Source organism: Oncorhynchus gorbuscha, linkage group LG11, assembly GCF_021184085.1.
Source record: "Oncorhynchus gorbuscha isolate QuinsamMale2020 ecotype Even-year linkage group LG11, OgorEven_v1.0, whole genome shotgun sequence".
In the NCBI taxonomy this organism is placed as follows: domain Eukaryota; kingdom Metazoa; phylum Chordata; class Actinopteri; order Salmoniformes; family Salmonidae; genus Oncorhynchus; species Oncorhynchus gorbuscha.
In genome coordinates, this window is record NC_060183.1 from 46,730,421 (window position 1) to 46,750,059 (window position 19,639).

The 19,639-nt window shown below is 42.0% G+C and overlaps 1 protein-coding gene across 4 annotated transcripts in view; it reads right to left on the minus strand.

Moving 5' to 3' along the window:
• Positions 1 to 8,478, minus strand: part of pdlim5b (PDZ and LIM domain 5b) — an 82,506-nt gene extending 74,028 nt beyond the window's left edge. For 2 of the 4 annotated variants that reach the window (XM_046369834.1, XM_046369832.1), the window contains exon 1: positions 8,188 to 8,470. The gene's annotated coding sequence lies outside the window, so the exon portion shown is untranslated. Of the gene's footprint in view, positions 1 to 8,187 lie in introns of all 4 variants that reach the window. The other 2 variants (XM_046369831.1, XM_046369833.1) reach the window with 2 other exon arrangements.
• Between the last annotated feature and the right edge of the window lie 11,161 nt (positions 8,479 to 19,639).

Genomic DNA, 19,639 nt, shown 5'->3' on the forward strand with positions numbered 1-19,639 from the left:
ATTATAATTTCTACACAGTTTAGATGTTTTTTTGTCCTTTCTTGTTTTTTTGGGTGGGGTAGACCAACTTCAATATTGCAGACTGGAACTTCCATAATTGTCTGTATCATTTCCAATCCCCCATATATTTTGTGTACGCACACACACACACACACACACACACACACACACACACACACACACACACACACACACACACCTTTTAAAATATATTTTAGTTTATTATTTTCCACTAACCATACCACCCCTCATAATTGGAGTAAACTAATGAACACTTAGGCTTCTACTTCCAGCTTATGCAAACTATATACATTTTATGAACACAATCCATTTGACAAGTTAGTGCCTTTGAATACTTTCCAGACTCCTTGACTTTTTCTACATTTTGTTACATTAGAGCCTTATTCTCAAATAAATTACACACAATGACAAAGTGAAAACAGGTTAAAACATTTTTGCTAATTCATTAAACCTAAAATACAGAAAAATCTTATTTACATAAGTATTCATACCCTTTGCTATGAGACTCGAAATTGAGCTCAGGTGTATCCTGTTTCCATTGATCATCCTTGAGATGTTTCTATGACTTTGAGTCCACCTGTGCTAAATTCAATTGATTGGACATGATTTGGAAAGGCACATGCACGTCTATACAAGGTCCCACAGTTGACAATGCATGTCAGAGCAAAAAAACAAACCATTAGGTTGAGGGAATTGTCCGTAGAGCTCCGAGACAGGATTGTGTCGAGGCACAGATCTGGGAAGAGTACCAAAAAAAATGTCTACAGCATTGAAGTTCCCCAAGAACACAGTGGCTCCATCATTCTTAAATGGAAGATGTTTGGAACCACCAAGACTCTTCCAAGAGCTGGACGCCTGGCCAAACTGAGCAATCGGGGGAGAACGGCCTTGGTCAGAGAGGTGACCAAGAACCTGATGGTCACTCTGACAGAGCTCTAAAGTTCCTCTGTGTAGATGGGAGAAACTTCCAGAAAGACAACCATCTCTGCAGGACCCCACCAATCAGGCCTTTATAGTAGGCTGGCCAGACAGAAGCCACTCCTCTGTAAAAAACATGACAGCCTACTTGAAGTTTGCCAAAAGGCACCTAAAGGACTGACCATGAAAAACAAGATTCTCTGGTCTGATGAAACCTACATTGAACTATTTGGCCTGAATGCCAAGTGTCACGTCTGCAGGAAACCTGGCACCATCCCTACAGTGAAGCATGGTGGTGGCAGCATCATGCTGTGGGGATGTTTTTCAGCGGCATAGACAGGGAGACTAGTCAGGATCGAGGCAAAGACAAACAGAGCAAAGTATAGAGAAATCTTTGATGAAAACCTGCTCCAGAGAGCTGAGGACCTCAGATTGGGGTGAAGGTTCACCTTCCAACAAGACAACGACCCTAAACACACAGCCAAGACAATGCAGGAGTGGCTTTGCGACAATTCTCTGAATGTCCTTGAGTGGCCCAGCCAGTGCCCGGACTTGAACCCGATCAAACATCTCTGGAGAGACTCGAAAATAGATGTGCAGCAACGCTCCCCATCCAACCTGACAGAGCTTGAGAGGATCTGCAGAGAAGAAATGGAAGAAACTACCCAAATACAGGTGTGCCAAGCATGGAGCGTCATACCCAAGAAGACTCGATGCTGTAATCGCTACCTAAAAGGTGCTTCAGCAAAGTACTGAGTAAAGGGTCTGAATACTTACGTAAATGTGATTGTTTTACATTTGTTTAAAAAAAACATTTCTAAAAACCTGTTTTTGCTTTGGCCCAACATTCCTACCCGCCAGGCTACCTGCCGCCCCATATGGCATTTGGGGCGGCAGGTAGCCTAGTGGTTAGAGCGTTGGACTAGTAACCGAAAGGTTGCAAGATGGAATCCCCGGGCTGACAAGGTACAAATCTGTCGTCCTGCCCCTGAACAAGGCAGTTAACCCACTGTTCCTAGGCCATCATTGAAAATAAGAATGCGTTCTGAACTGACTTACCTCGTTAAATAAAAGGTTAAAAAACACCGCTGTACATTTTTTGGTGCTTAATTTAAACTGGTACACTTTATTTTTCACAATTTTCCTCCCCCTTCCACTTGTGGTAATGCTGCAATTAGTAGGTTGACATTTTGGGTACAGCAGACATTTCTATATATTTTTGTTAACTGCATGACAACTCCACCAGTTATACCTTTTTTATTTTATTGAAAAATGTATTTTTATCAATTAGTATATTTGAGTTTAAAAACAATATTTGTTATATTATTTGTTCTGTATTTTTCTGGTGGATTTAACAGAAATTGCAACCAACTTCCTATGGCTTGTTTTAGATGATTTCGTTTTCAAATAACCGAAAGTGAGAGGTTGTAATCTGAATAAAGGGGAAAAGGCCATTCTTGAACATGGGGCGAGACATTCTTACTAATTTGCTAGAAAACCAGTTTGGATTGAAGTATACGTTTTGTATAACTGCCACCTTTAGTGAGAGGTGTAACGCTTTAATATTTAATCATGTCTGCCCTCTGAATTCATATTCATTATATAAATAGGCCCATTTCATTTTGTCTGGGTTGCCATTCTAAATTAAATTAAATTGCTCGTATAATATATTTTTTAAACGGGTCAATAGGTGTAGGCAAGACCATAAGCAAATAGGTAGACTGATATGACTAAAGAGTTAATCAGGACGATTTTTCCACAAATAGACAGGTTGTCTTTTCCATGGTAGCAAGATCTTATCTATTTTTGCTAACTTTTTCTTCAAATTTATTGGAGTGAGATAATTAATTTATTTTGGAATATGTATACCAAGTATGTCCACATCACCGTCAGACCATTTTATTGGTAAACTACACAGTAATGTAATTAGATTTGAGTAATCTTGAAGTATATTCAGTTCATCTCCAGAACAAACCAAAAAATATCTCTGTTGCCAGAGAATTTAATGTTAATTTCTCTACCATAAGCTGCCCCCAACATCGCTTTAGAGAATTTGTCAGTACGTCCAACCAGCCTCACAATCGAAGACCATGTGTAACCACGGCAGCCCAGAACTTCCACATTCTTCACTGCGTTGACGTCACCCAGACAACTGATGAAAATGAGGAGTATTTCTGCCTGTAATAAATCCTATTTGTGGGGAACAACTCATTCTGATTGGCTGGACCTGGCTCCCAGGTGGGTGGGCCTATGCCCTCCCATGTCTGTGCCCTGACCCAGTAATGTGAAATCCATAGATTAGGCCTACATGAACTAACTCGCATGTTGCATTTATATTTTTGTTCAGTAGAATAACAAAACAGACCCAGAAAAAAAACCATACGTGTCAACATAACCTTCAAAGCAACAATAAATTAAATGAGGGACGGTTTATTTTATTTCACAGAAGTATCTTCCCTACTGAGGTCACAAAGAACAATCAATCCACAACTGAAATATCATTAGCCGGTGAAAACGGACCATCCCACAACAGTGCTGTGCCTATTTAAGCTTTGTGTGTGTGTGCCACCCTGTACATCAGCTTACACGGAGTGTAGTGTGCAGTCAAGTATTTAAAGAGTGGGAGTTGGGAAGGCTACTGCTGATAAGTGGAGTGGAGTGCTATGTAGATCCAGCATAACCCAAACAAACATTCCTCCTCAACAATAGATTACAGACTAGCAGTTTACTGAGGAACCCCAAAACTAGCCACGATCAAGTCTAGCTTATATCGAATGAATTTCCACTGTTTGTCATTCTACCAATGTCATCAAAACCTGGCTAGATAGATGGCTAAATAACTAACTACTCTGTCTTGTAGAGCCCAAACGAGATATCAGTTTGCTGATATTATCCTTTTAACAACTGCTCTTTTGGATGGCAATGTACGAGAATTCAGTGTGGGAAAATGACACTTTGTAACTTATCCACTGTAAAACAGTATATCGGCAGGTATAAATCGGTATCTGTAGGTTTTGCCCCCCCAAAAAAAAAAAAATCTGAATCAGACCCAAGAAAACATCTTGGTAGGCTCTACCCTCCTGTATTCCAGACTGTTAGTGTGGAACAGGCCCAGGTGGACTAGATTATAGCACAGCACTCAATGTTCCAGACAGTAGAACTGAGCTAATTATTACTTCTTGATCCAGCCCTCTACAGGAGCAGGCCACTGGCAGGAGAGGAGAGGTACATAGATCATAGGGCACGAGACCAGCGAGGACTGTGAGGTAGGCCAAAAATCTATACCCACGTAAAAGCTAAAGAGAGAGGATCCAGCTGTGTTTGTAGTGAACTGATACTACACTTTGAACTGAGAAAGTTTCCCCTTCACTGAACACACTACTGAGTTGTTAACACTGTCCTACTTTAACATGGGCCAGGGCAGGGGGTGGAGGGGAAGACTATTGGCTCCTGATAAGAGATCATCTAAAACTTTTCCCACCATGTTAAGGCCCAATCTACTTTTATTTTTAATCCTTCTTATCATCTTTCCGCACAATAATAATGACTTTTACGTCACATCTCAGATTTCTCTGTGGCAAATCTTACCATATCCTGTATTAAAACTGTCCTTTGTGAAAGTGATCAGGACAGAAATATGGAGTCGTGCCAGCAGCATCACACCTCACTGACACAACAGGCTACGACACACACAGGAAGTTACATGTTTTTGTAAAAAGCGTTATTTTACCAGGTAAATTGACTGAGAACACGTTCTCATTTACAGCAACGACCTGGGGAATAGTTACAGGGGAGAGGAGGGGGCAGAATGAGCTAATTGTAAGCTGGGACGAGAGGGCCAGAGACAGATGGTGAGGACAGACCACCCATAAACATACAAACTCAGTAAGAGATATGAAAGAAAAAGAGAAACAATCTAGAGGAAGATATTGCTTAATTCATGCCCTTCATTATAAAATTTCAACTGATAGGCCAATTAGGTGTTCTTAATAGAAATATACACACACACACACACACACACACATATATATTAAGTGTTTCATACACTCTTAGGGAAAAAAAGGGTTCCAAAATAGTTCTTCCCCTTTTTGGTTCCATGTAGAACCCTTTCCACAGAGGGTTCTACATGGAACTCAAAATGGTTCTACCTGGAACCAAAAAGGGTTCTTCAAAGGGTTATCTTATGGGGACAGCCAAAGAAACCTTTTAGGTTCTAGAAAGCACCTTTCTACCCACTAGCTCATCTCTGAATTTTAAGCTAAACTGAGGTGATTAAGGTATTGTACTGTGATTACCAGCGATATCCATCAACTAGTGAATCCCCAGTGTAAAACCGTGTAAATGCTGTCAGATCTTCAGACTGATCTCCCTATAGGGGTTAGTACTGTAGGCTGGTGCTTGGGCTGGTGCCACTGCCTGTTGCGGAGAGAGCAGCAGAAACAGACAGAGCCAGAGACACACCCTGGAAGGCTAGGGACACGTTGGAACTCAATCCAACACCACTTCCCCGTGACTCAGCCTTTCACTGGAGCCCCGAGGGCTTGACTGATTGGAGCTGCCACATTTGTCAACCACCTGGCAAGAATGTACTATACTGTAGGACTTTGAGGGGGGGGGGGGTACAGGACAGGACTAACAGTGTGTCCTACTGACTCAGACTCACCCCCCTGTTGCTTTACCTGAACGGACAATACCAATCGTCAGACACACATTATGGCATGTATGGTGCAGTTGAGCCTTTCATGCGCTGTTAATTTTCATTGGTTTCGACACTGCCTATTTTTACATTCCCTTTCCATTGAAAATAAGCGGAAGTATAATTATTGAACAACTAAATCATTGTGAGTTGAGACGTGACACAGGAGTGAGTGAGCTAGCAGAAGTCTAGCAGAGCTAGCAGAAGTCTAGCAGAGCTAGCAGCAGAGTTTTCATGTCCAGGAAGGAATAAACTCTGACTGGTGAAGAGAGACCTCAGGCATCTCTACCACACACACACCTCCGTGAAGGAAAAAGTGCTGTCAAATGGTTGGATTAAGGGCTTTGTGAGTACGGGTCCACACATGCCCATGTGTACATCTAGTGCACTTTAAACCATGTTGCAGGTTGATGTGTACACATGACCTCTACCCGTCACACAAGTTAGACGTTGACACAAAAACACAACGAGACTGATTGAGTGTATAGACCATAACACTGTTGCAAGAGCAGTTAGTCAATTAGCCCCATTATGCAGGTGAGATTACCCACTATTGTAGATAAAGTCAGTGTGAGGTCAGATTGGTTCTGCTTCCAGACTAAGTATTTTCACCCATGGTTCCTTATGGAACGTGCCCAGATGTTAGCTTTTTTTTAGCACAGTTTCCTGGGACATCAGTAAACACCATAGAAGATAACAGGTTGAGGATGATGTGAACCACAATGATTCACCACAGCTTCTAAAACAGACATTGCCAATAAATTGTATCCATATCCGACAGGGACACTCATTTCAGTTCAAAAGGGAGAGAACAAATGTTCTGCTGGGGAGGAGTTCATGAGTAATACTGCCTTGTCATCCAAAACATAATGTTTCAGTGGTGTAAGTCATGCCGTCAGTCATACCTCCACACTGTGGCCTGGGGGAGTAAATGGTGAACCCCTGAGGGTCAGAGCACCACCTGCTCCAGCATGTCACCTGACCTCTACCGTACACCCCTCCCCTCTCCCACCTCAGTCAGACTTTTTGCCCACTGGTTATGTGGCTGACTGATCACACCTGGAGCAGGTGTGGCAGACTCTTTGACACAGGTAGTGGTGAATCACTGGCAGCCAGGAGGGGAGAGCGTGGGACAGAAGGAGATGGGGGGGGGGGGGTTCTCCAGTGTGACCTAGGGCTGAGGTGAGCTAACTATGTCCAGGGCTCAGGGGGAAATTACAAACCCAACAGCACCAAGCTAGAGTTCACCAAGAGGACAATGTGGCACTAACCATCTGGTAATCAACATGTTTTCAGAGTACAACAAATTGGGTGGGTACTAATTATATGCCACTTTCCCAAGGAAGCAAAAACAACAGAAACAATGGGGAGTGACCTTTAACTCAGACTTCCTTCCTAACCTCTCCAAATCAATAGTGGGTCAAGGATCAAGTCTTTCACACTGCACATCTGAGTATAGGTCAAGGTCTGCAGTTCAATTTGCACAGTTGATACATGGATTATTTTCTAAGTACGCCACACTAAACTGTCATCATAACTTCAGAAGTTCCTGTGATAATTTCTACGGTTTCAGGACATGAGGTTTTCCTCAGGTGATGAAAAACAAGCCACTATCCACTCAGACATGCCGGTCGGCACTTAGCAAACAGAAGTAGATTATTTAGTTTGTCCAAAACAAACGTTAGCCGTACAAGACAGACTCCCTCTAAACTAACTCCACAGCAGCTTAATCTCTGTCCAGCATACGGCTGTTTAGAAATGCTCATGACAAAAACACATACCTGTCGATTGTTACAAATGTGTCTACTCTGTACACCTGTCACCTGATGTAAAAAAAAATCAATTTTAAAAACTGCTTCAAAAGTTCTGACCTTCACTGATTAGACATTTAAAAATAGCTCCTGTAATTATAGTTCATGTCAACAGAGCAGTCACGCAAACTGGACTAGAGACACATGACAACGTTTTTACTTATTTATTTTACTGAGCCTTGGTAGTATCCAAAGCATACTATCCTCAGTGTAATATTGAACAAAGTTAATTTCATGTCAATGCATGCCTGTCTTACACACCATATTCTGGTACAACGCAAAGGAAATAAATACCTTTCACAATTTTTCACACAGATCTCAACACGTTCCCTTTCCTTGCCAAGTATTAGACTACATTGCTGTACTTGGCTACATAATAGTACACCAAGTATTAGGCTACAGTAAATTCACATTCAAATCTCTTCCTCTCTCAGTAGGACAGTGAGTGTATTTGTGCCACCAGTGTCTCAATAACTGTAACATGTTATATCAACCTTTAAAATTGTCTATAAAAACGAAACATTACTTCAAACAAACCTTTTAATGAATATATATTAAAAACCTGGCTACAGTATCCTCCACCACTATTGTTTTGTGGGTGGGTGGGTGTGACTACGCACACTAGCTCGTATCTCCTTTAAACTAAAATAAAAGTAGCCTAACAATTGCCTATCCATCTATTTCGAATAGTTTTCCCATTCAATGTATGTGTCTGTCCCCCTCTGTATGTTTTGTGCTCACCTTTTCGTGGATGAGGCAAAGCCGGTTTGGTCGAGGTGTGTGAAAGCGTGTGACCGTTCTGCCGCTTACCACGAGTTTCAGACTGAACTGAAGTGAACGGAACTATGACTTCCGCATCGCCCTATCTCATCTGACTGGCCCATACCACGGTAGGCGGGCAATCCCGGTTACTTCAGTAAGCGCGACAATGTTCCAGAGTGTTAATATCATATTGGTACATTTTACTTGCAAGATGGTTACATTTGTACCCACTTGTTAAGAATATCTGTACAATTGTAAAGGAAGAAAAACGTATAGACAATTCAATGACTGCCTGCCTATGCCTAGCCTATTGATAGATATGTTTCACAAATCATCTATAGCCCTACTAGCAATCATACTACATAAAGGGTCATGTAAAATGTCAATGATCAAAAAGGTCATCGACCAAAGGTCCTTGGTCAAAGGTCATTGGATCAGAATATCATACCGAATGTAATAATATACTGCATTGTTATCGACTAAACATAAAATATCCAGTTGTGTTCATTTCAATGTGGTTTCATTTGAATTATGTCTGGATGTGTCTTGATGAACAGAATGAATAAGCTTTTCCTCGCGTGGATGAGAGTCAAAGAGAAAGGGCGTGTTTATGTTTGTTAAATACATCTAATAAGGGAAAATAGGAAAAGAAAGGGAACAGGGAAGTGAAAAGATCGGGGAAGAGGGGTTCACGACACAATGAGGGTTGGCTACAAATAGAGAGAAGGGCAGTAATTGATTGAATTTCGAACTACAATGTCCCCTGTCAGTGACGGCTTAATCTAATAAAGGTGGTTATTTGGGTGGTCTGGACAGAAGGGAAGTTGGTGGTCAAGTTGACTGCCTGTGTATTGTGACGGTACTATCATTATTCAAAATAAATTTGACTCAACTGAGCATCTGTCAACTTGACCAATTATTGTCCTGATCTTTTTTTTATGTAACTTTCACGTTACGTTTGATTGTTAATTGGTACTCATTAGTTTGAGTGGTCATAATGATGATACTGTGGTGAAGCTGTGAGACAGCTTGTAAGGGAGGACGTCACTAAATCATGAACTAATTGCTCGCACCTGTGCCTGCTTCTGCCCGGGAATGAGCAGCTGATATAAAGCAGAGCTGAGAGCGCAGGGGAGCTGTACCTTGACGGACGACGTTGGTCTTGTAGTTTGCGTTCCCTTTATGCCTCGAGCACACCGACAGTGTTTTTGCGCAAAAATGGTACAGAGCATCATCTGGATATGTGTGCAACAAAAGTTCAACTTTCACCTTCTGCTACCATTTCTGTCAAGCCGTCAAAGGGCGTACAGTTTGACGCGAACATTCGATGAATCCAATTTATTCCCCGATCACACCGACAGTGTTTTGCATTTCGCTACACCCGAAGTACATTCATTGCCAATAAAATGCTGCGTTTGCCTTTTTGCAGTTGCAGTGTGTTCTGTGTGGTGCATACATTGGAGTTATCAAACATGCGCGTCAAACTGTATGAGTCGAGGCTTGACAGAAATGGTAGCAGATGGAGAATATTGAACTGTTGTTGCACACATATCCAGATGATGCTACGTCCTATTTTGCGCAGAACACTATCGGTGCGATCAAGATGTTGTCCACCACACAGAACGCAATGCAACTGCCTCTGCAACACAATACTGCAAGGCCAACGCAGCGTTCCATTGGAAATGAATGGTGAAACAAAATGCAATGAACAATGGGTGTGATCTGGCAGCCAGGGAAAGACAGGTAGTGAGGGGGAATTTGGGGAACCAGAGTAGATAGTGGGGTTGCTAGGAGTGCAAGCCATCTCCCCAGTTTTTAGGAACAGAGCAGTTGCATGTTGTATTGTGTTCTTGGACATGCGAATTAAGAACCTGGTCTCAGAGCATTTCGTATTATTCTGTATGTAAATCTAAGACACTCCATTTAGTATAATGAGGTTACGTTTCATATGGTATTAATTTGTGGATGTCGATCACCCATTTCGATGATATGTTACGAATTCCAAAACGTATAATATGTTACGAATTCCAGCTCGGTTGCTAACGTTAGCTAGGCTAGGGGTTAGGGTTATGTTTAGGAGTTAGGTTAAGGGAAGGGTTAGGGTTGGCTAAAAGGGTTACGTTAGGGGAATGGTTAGCTAAAATTGTCTGTGATGAGATTCGAGTACACAACCTTTGGGTTGATAGAGGTTCAAGTTATGCATCTACCCCAACCAACCACCCTACTTTAATTTTGCCTTAATTGATCATCTGTCTTATTTAGCCATACCAAACATAACATATCATACTAAATGGGACTCCCAATCACGGCCGTTTGTGATACAGCCTGAATTTGAACCAGGGACTGTAGTGATGCTTCTTGCCCTGAAAAGCAGTGCCTTAGACCACTGCGCCACTCAGGAGCCAAACTGATACAGTTGTCTCACCCCGTAGTGAAGTCATTATCCCAGGCGTGGGTCTTCCCAACAAGTATACCAAAGGTATGCTGGAACCCTCTTCCTATCTGCCCAACCATTGCGATGTCCTGATGGCTCTCGTCATGAGTACAGATGATCAGGGGTTTATGCCAATGCATGTAATTAATGTGACTGATCGGACACTTGCTTATACAACTCTTTTAGCTAGACGGCTAATACTACAGAACTAGAAGATGGCAGCTGCCCCATCTTATAAATATTGGGTGAGGGATGTGTTGTGCTCTCTGAAACTATAAAAAATTCAATTCAATTCACGTGGGAACCCCAAACTGTTTGATGAGGCTTGGGCTCCATTCTGGTCTTACTTTAAACAGTCCATCCTCTGATGGCATTCCAATTAATACTAAAATAAGTCTGTGACTTAAGAGTTGGAGGAGCTTCTCTCTGTGTTTTTGCTGGGGGGGCATTAAGGTCCATGTGCTTATTGATTGTTCTCTGCGGATGCCCTGTTCATCTTGCCCGGGCAGAGACTGAAGTGTGAGCTTGTTTTTCCCAGTTATTCTTACATTTTGTTCACGCCTACATGAATAATCATTATATTTTTTATTTAAACTTTTTTTTTGGTCCAGTGGATGGTCGGTCTGTGGCCATGACTCTCTGTGAGTGGTTGCATTTCTCCAACCTTATCCCTTGACTGTTTACAGGAACAATGGTGAGGTGTTTGCTCTGTCCCTGTACTATAGATTGCCCTTTAACCTCTGTAGCCTTCTGCCTGGTGTGTTTAACTTGTCTAAAGTATGGTATCTTTAAAGCAATTTTTTTATTTGTATTTTTATTTGTACTTTTTTTCTAGTTGAGTATATTATTTATATTGCTTTGTCTTGTGTGTGTAAAACTTAATAAACAGAGTTTACATTTTTTTGTAAAAAAATTAATGTGACTGATGGAGACCAAAGTCTAAAATGGGGCATGAACATTGGCACTCTGTTCAATCAGGTGGAGGTAGACAGTGAAGTGGTAGACTACAAAAAGCAGAGTGAAGAGAGCATGTACTTGCCCTGGTCTGTAAATACCCTTGTGGCATAATTGGGTTTGGAAGAGAGAGTTTCTTGAGTGTATTTTACCCCCTTTTCCTCCCCAATTTCAATCTTGTTTCATCGCTGCAACTCCTCAACGGTCGAGTCATGCATCCTCCGAAACATGACCCGGCAAACCACACTTCTTAACACCCGCCTTCTTAACCCAGAACCCAGCCACACCAATGTGTCGGAGGAAACACTGTTCACCTGACAACCAAGGTCACCCTGCAGGGGCTCATCCCGCCACAAGGAGTCGCTAGAGCACGAAGAGCCCTCGGCCAAACCCTCCCTAATCCGGACGACGCTGGGCCAATTGTGCGCTGCTCTATGGGACTCCCAATCACGGCCGGTTGTAATACAGCCCGGGATCGAACCTGAGTCTGTAGTGACGCCTCTAGCACTGTGATGCAGTGCCTTAGACCGCTGCACCACTCAGGAGGCTCAAAGAAGAGAGGTTTTGAACCCACCGAGCTTCATTCCGTTCGTGAACTGCTCCATTGGCACACTTCTGTTTATAGAAGAGGAGATATGGATATAGGGCGAACGCGCATTACGGTGCATCAGACAGATAAAGGTAACGCAAAACTCATTAAAATGGCCGGCGCAGGATCCCCCTCCAACTGCAACAGGAAGCCGCAGACTACATTGACCCAATGCTATATCATGGCATCATCCGCCCCTCAGGTAGCTCTTGGGCAGCCCCTGTTGTTCTGGTTTAAAAAAGCGATGGAACTTGATGCTTCTGTGCTGATTACCAAAGACTCAATGATGTCACTGGGAAAGATGCTTACCCACTCCTAAGAATTGACAATGCTCTTGACAGTTTGAACAAGGCTTGCTGGTTCTCCACCCTCGACCTAACCATTGGCTACTGGCAGTGTTGTACCAGACAGGACCTGTTTGAATTCAACGTCCTAGCAGATTCACAGTGGACCACCTGTTTAGTTGATTTGGATGATATTATTGTGTTCTGTCATACCTACAAGAATATCGCTGTCTGGATGCAGTTCTTTCCAAGCTGCGCCAGGCCAATCTCAAGGTCAAACCCTCCAAGTGCAATCTCTTTTCCTCTCAAGTACAGTATCTGGGCCACATGACCTCAGCTGAAGGCGGGATGGCAGATCATGCCAAGGTAGAAGCTGTAAGGCGGTGGCCCGTTCCTAAGAACTTTACATATGTATGGAGTTTGGTGGGGCATCTTTGCATTAGCGGGTTGGCTGAAATATCTGGCCCACTGCACTAGCTTAATGATAAAGGATGACTGTCAAAACTGCCAGTGGGCATTCATTCAGTTGAAAGTTAGTCTACCTACTCCACCAGTCTTGTCCTACCCAGATCCTCACAAGACAGTGATCCGAGTTACTGATGCTAGCAATGAAGGAATAGGAGCTGTACTATCCCAAGAAGAGGGAGGATTGGAGCATGTGGAAGCATATGCTATTCGAGCTCTGACAAAGCAAGAAGTCAATTATGCTACAACCAAAAATAAGTTACTTTCACAAAATACTTGAAACATGACCTCTTAGGCAAAGAGTTCATTTTGCGTACCAACCACAACTCCCTACGATGGTTGCACTACTTCCAAGATTTAGAAGTGCAGCTAGCTCGGTGGGTGAGACAGTTGGCCAATTTTCAGTATAAGATTGTGCACCACCTCAGAAAGCAGCATTTGAATGCAGACGCCTGTATTCTCTGCCATGTTGCGTCAAGCCCCCACTCTGATCAGTGCCCTGTGATTCATGCATTGAGACATGTCAACCAGCTGGCAGGCCTAGAACAGGAAGCAGGGCTGGGGGTGACTTGGTACAGGCCCAACAAGAAGATGCGGAAATAAGTACATCATAGTAGTCAGAGACTATTTCTCAAAATGGACACAGGCATTTCCTCTTCCCAACCATTAAGCCTACTCCATCACCAAGGTTTTGGCAGAGGAGTGGATTTCACTCAGATCAGGGAAGCAATTGTGAATCCAATCTTTTGAACTTGGACTTTCTTCTACCGTATTTCATGATGGTCTATCGCAGTAGTGTTCTTGCAAGGACCAGGTTTTCCCGATACAAATTGCTGTTTGGTCAAGACATTGTGACCTGTTTCAGGAAACCAGGCGTGTGTCGCAAGTTACGACTTCACAGGGGAGCCATTTTAACGTTTTTAAATGATCTTTTATCAAAATGCGTTTTTTATTTTCTTCAGAAATGCCTTTTGGAACATGTAAACTTTCATGTGCCTTAATAACAAACGTGTATACCATCTGTAAATATGAATACAATTGTTAAATTACGAGCCTTGTTGGGTAAGCCACAGAAAAAGCCTGCAACCTTCCCACTAGCCATGATTGGCTGAGATAATGAGTGGGCTGGACATGAAGAGAGAGGAGTTTGGATTGGTCTGCCATATAGGGGCTTCTGTCTATTTGAGTTGGTCAGTCTGTGTTGGTAATCATGTCGATCGCTGCTTTTGTTATGTATTGTGTAGTGGAGCTGCATAAGTTTTGCTCTCCACTTTCTGGAGGATTGACTTTTAAAATCAGTGGAATTAGAGTATCATAGCTAAAGAGATGGAGAAAACACCTGTCTCTGAATTATATCTTCAAACTAAGGGCAACCATGGCATGGCATCCGTGACAGGGAGACGCTTCTATTATGCATGATGATGTCTGGCATTAGCTAGCTACATTTTCAGATATTACACGTTTCTAATTTTGACAGAAAGTGATTTCATTTCAAGCTAAAGTGTTGAATATGACCGGTGTCAGTAAACGTCGGCAAAAAAGCGTAATGAAATTGTTGGCTGCAGAGCTGGTTAGGCAGTTTTCATGTTATCCAGAGGTAAACAAATCATTGGCCAGAGCGTCAAATGTGCACTATGAATGCTTCGAGAGCGAAACTAGATGGGTGGGGCTAATGCTTAAGATGGTGTGGACGATGCTTAATGGGTGTAGACAAAAAAATAGCTTTTCACTAGATACAAAAACATTCAAAGGACATTTTCTCAAAACTGAGTTTACAAGTTGATCAACTTTCAAAGCATAATTACTTTCTCATTGTTCCTAAAAAAAATGCAGTGTATGGTATACCATTTTGTAGCTCTGAGTCTCTACTTTTATCCAATGTAAAAGTCACAATTTCAAATTTTGCTGTATAAGATCGAATCCAGGTGGTGAGTTCTTCCAGTCAATGTGATGCTAGACATAGATCACAGTGGACAAGTTGACACCTGTGAATATATATCGAGGCTGGTTGACACTTTGGGGACAGTGAAAAGACACCAAGCTAGAGCCTCTGGTCAACAGAAAGCTAACTTTGATTTTAGGGACAATTGTCAATATTGTTCTGTGGGTGACATTGGTTTGGGTTTGAAATAAGGCTAGGAAGTGGGGGTATGTCGTAGTTAGAGGCACTACAAAGGCACTTTCAAAGTGCTAGAGCGGGTTTCAGATGTCCTTTATCAGATAGCACTGGCGGATGGAGGTCCCGAAACTGTGGTGCATTTCAATCAACTTAAACCCTTTGTTCCTTGTTAGTTTGCTGGGGGGGAGAGAGATTTAGCAACTCCTGCCCAACCACCCCAGGCCTTCCTGCCATCCGGAATTCCTTCCAAACCACTCATTCTTGAATTTTCCATTTCCAACATGTTGTGCAATGTTTATGTTCAATGACCGATATCTATCATTTCTCTTCATTTGACAAGGATTAAAAAGGATTTGCCAATAGATTGTCAACCACAGAACACTGAACCAATCACGGTGCAACGCTCCATATTTTTGTCTGCTGGCTTGCCCCACCAACACCACAGAAAGCACTGAGCTAGGCTGAAACGCCTGTATTTTGGAGCTGCCTTACTCAAGAAAACAAAAAAGAGACAATGTTTATAATGCAGTTTACAAACTGATATGTGACACATATGCATTGTCCCTTTTTGGCGCGTTATCACATTTAATAGCCTGTGTGCCTTACACCTTCCATGGGTCATTTTAACAACTCCTGATTGGGCTACAGACTAAAGGAATTTAGCAGGTTGCCTGGAATTTCATGCACGCTGTCTGATGAAATCATGTATTTAATAAAGATCAATGTGTTGAGTTTTGGTGTGTCCTATCCTTTGATGCTGGACCCTACCGGTCAAATGAAGATGGTGGCAGCATCAGGCCACTCTGCTCAATCCAATACTTTCCCCACATCTCGGGAGATCTAGCGAGCTTCATAACAATACATATTGAATTTTGAAGTCTCCAGTTGAGTGTCCACAAAGCCACGGTATGTTATGAGGTTATACAGAAACAAAACACAGCTTGAGTGAGAGTGTGATTCACCAAGTGAAATATTCCCATTGATTTTATCAAAGAAGTATGCGGTGGGCGTTTCTGTGATGTCAGTCGGTGACAGTGTATCAAATTGTTGAGTTGCATCAGTGGGTGCTGATGTCATTCTTTCCATTGCATGCCTGCAGGGGAGTGAGAGGCTCATGCCAGCAGATGGCTAGGGGTTTATTTCAACCACAATGGAAATGGTAACATCTGAGAATGTCCTGTCTGACTGAGTAAAAATAGACCAGGAATGATGTTTAAAGCAGGACTAATGCATGTTTTGCATGTGAGGTACCCGTGCTTTGTTCAGTGCAGTGTTGCATGACTGGATGGCTTTACTGTTGCCAATTGGCCTCAGTATCAGGCTAGAAAGGTGTTGTGAGATGCTGAAAATAGGATCAGTCTCTTGTCATTAGGACTATTCTTTGTAATAATTTCAAGCTGGCAACCCAAAGGTTTTCAAGTAACTAAGATTTTGTATTTTCTCATTTCCAGTCATAAGCTGACAGTTACCAACCACAGATGAGGACCTATCACACACGTTTCCTCTTGCCGTTAGTTGAGCTCTTGGTTGAGGGACCTGTGTAAATGTGCAGTTTGTGCCCTCTGGTGGTCAAATAGAAAACATACACATTTGTATTTCTTCTTCAAGGCACAGTATTTCGAGACTGAAATTAACCCCACCAAACAAACAAACAAACTAGGATCGCAGGCAGTAGTTTTAAAGTCAGAGAAATCCTTGTGATCTTAGTTCAGGGGTTCCCAAAAATGTTTGGCCCAATCCCCCATTTTGATATCTGAAAAGTTTTCTCGACCCCAACCATTTTTTTAATAGCTATGGTAGTCAATTGAAACACATTGTAACAGTATTTCTGATTCTCGCCTCAACTCACCATCACACACTTGTATGTGGGCCTATGACAGCCAATTGCGAATTAGTCTGCCATAATGTCTCTTATCTCACCACCACTGATACTTGATGCATGAACCCGTCGGATATTCTGAAAGTCAGGTGGCGCGGTCGACAGTGGGCACCTCACCTCTGCTGTCGTATACAACCTGGATCGATATTTGGTTTTAATGCAAACTAGAGCAATTTAATCAGCTTCACACCGATCGTTCGTTTTATGATGCTTTCAAGACAAATAAGACGTCGGAAAAATACGAGGTCAAGTCGAAAAGTGGGGGCTTTAGAAAGAGGCCTCAGTTCCAAAATTGGAATTCTGAGATGGATTTTCCCCAGTCTGATTTATTTTTTATCCGATTTCTCAGTTATTGAACGCACTGAAGTGGGAGATTTCTGAGTTCCCAGTTATTTTGAACACGGTATTAATGCTCAGAGGGAGACGGCAGGGTTTTCCTTTTGAGTAAGGAACTCAAATTAATCAGTAGTGACCCGTGAACCCTTGTCTGCAGCCTTCGATTTCACTTACCGACATGTCAACTGAGCCATGATCACAGTCAAACGGATTGAGAAGTAGGTTCCAATGTGCTCTCCCAAGCGTTGGAGGTGAGCAGTCGACACTTACAGATGCTGATTTCTGTTAGAAACATGCACAGCCGAGGGAAGGGGGCATGGTTCTATTTTGAAGACCCTGTCAATAATAATAATTTCCTCTGAATCCACTGATTCGGTCACTAATCTGTAGAATATTTTATTATTTGGTCAGCATGCTTTCGTTCAGTTGATCAAATATGTATGTTACATAGGCAAGGAGACACATATTTTCATGACAGAGTCAACACTCCATTGTGAATGACAACAGTTTTTCTCTCAATGCGAAACATCTTTCCAACTTTCCCCCTCGACAACCACCAAGCCTCTGTGTGAAATATACTGAACAAAAAATATAAACGAAACATGTAAAGTATTGGTCCCATGTTCCATATGCTGAAATAAAAGATCCCAGAAATGTGCCATATGCACAAAAAGTTTATTTCTCCAAAATGTGTTTACGTCGCTGTTAGTGAGCATTTCTCCTTTGCCAAGATAATCCATCCACCTGACAGGAGTGAATAGCATCCCCCGAAATGTATAGCGAACAAAAGTCAATGCATGAGAATCACGGCCCACAACGCTAACGTCCATTTGGAGAGCATACGCTGGGGAGTTTGGGTCGTTCAGTCAGTGTCCTCTTGATTGCTAGCAATATCATACATTCTTAGTTTAACAGTGTTATCTGACAAAAGTATTTATGTGAGTTTCTGTGCCTCTGCCTCCCCACACATTGATTTCACCATATCAATTGCTTCTGGTAATATCAAAGTCTCCGCAATAGTGCGTGGTTTCATAGCGTAGCGGGCCAAGCCATTCACCGTGGGAATGAATGATTCTAGGGCGGCCTTTTCCCATGATCTGTTAGAATTGTATCTTTTAGATTTGAATCATTTGATTTTTTTTATATGAACCACATTACAATGATTTTGAGATACTCTGATTGAGGAGTTATGCTGCAATGTCAACGGACTATATATTTTCTTCCCACACAGCAATACCAACAATGCCCTGAACTGTATAAACTGAAAGGAGGAAGAAGCACACCCTGACACTGCTGACCCACTACTTTACATAACCTCTCGTTAAAGGCCAGAGCCATATAACCTATGAATATATATATATATATATATATTTTAACCTTTATTTAACCAGGCAAGTCAGTTAAGAACATATTCTTATTTTCAATGACAGCCTGGGAACAGTGGGTTAACTGCCTGTTCAGGGGCAGAACGACAGATTTGTACCTTGTCAGCTCGGGGGTTTGAACTCGCAACCTTCCGGTTACTAGTCCAATGCTCTAACCACTAGGCTACGCTGCCCCATATTCATGATTAGGGCACATAAAGAAGTGCCTGGTGAGGCTCAATAGAGCTTGTTGTTTTCATCTTATTTTACCTTCAATGCAGATGTGCCTTCTTTCTCTGCTTCTTTGCTCTAAATAGTACATTTTGTACATTTTTTCTGCACCTGTGAAGGGATTTATACACATTGTTTACAAGCAGTGAAGACCACAACCCTCAGAGTACACCCTTGGAGATATTCAACGGCAGTGCTTAAACTATTAAAATAATCCAGGTATAATAGTTTTGTCTTAAAATGTAATTCAGCAGGTTCTAGGCGTTTAAAGTGCCTGCCATCAAGTCGAACTACGAGTCACACCCTCAAAGGAAATTGAGAACCAAACATCAAATCAAATCAAATCAAATGTTATTTGTCACATACACATGGTTAGCAGATGTTAATGTGAGTGTAGCGAAATGCTTGTACTTCTAGTTCCGACAATGCAGTAATAACCAACAAGTAATCTAACTAACAATTCCAAAACTACTGTCTTATACACACAAGTGTAAGGGGATAAAGAATATGTACATAAGGATATATGAATGAGTGATGGTACAGAGCAGCATACAGTAGATGGTATCGAGTACAGTATATACATATGAGATGAGTATGTAGACAAAGTAAACAAAGTGGCATAGTTAAAGTGGCTAGTGATACATGTATTACATAAGGATGCAGTCGATGATGTAGAGTACAGAATATACGTATGCATATGAGATGAATAATGTAGGGTAAGTAACATTATATAAGGTAGCATTGTTTAAAGTGGCTAGTGATATATTTACATCATT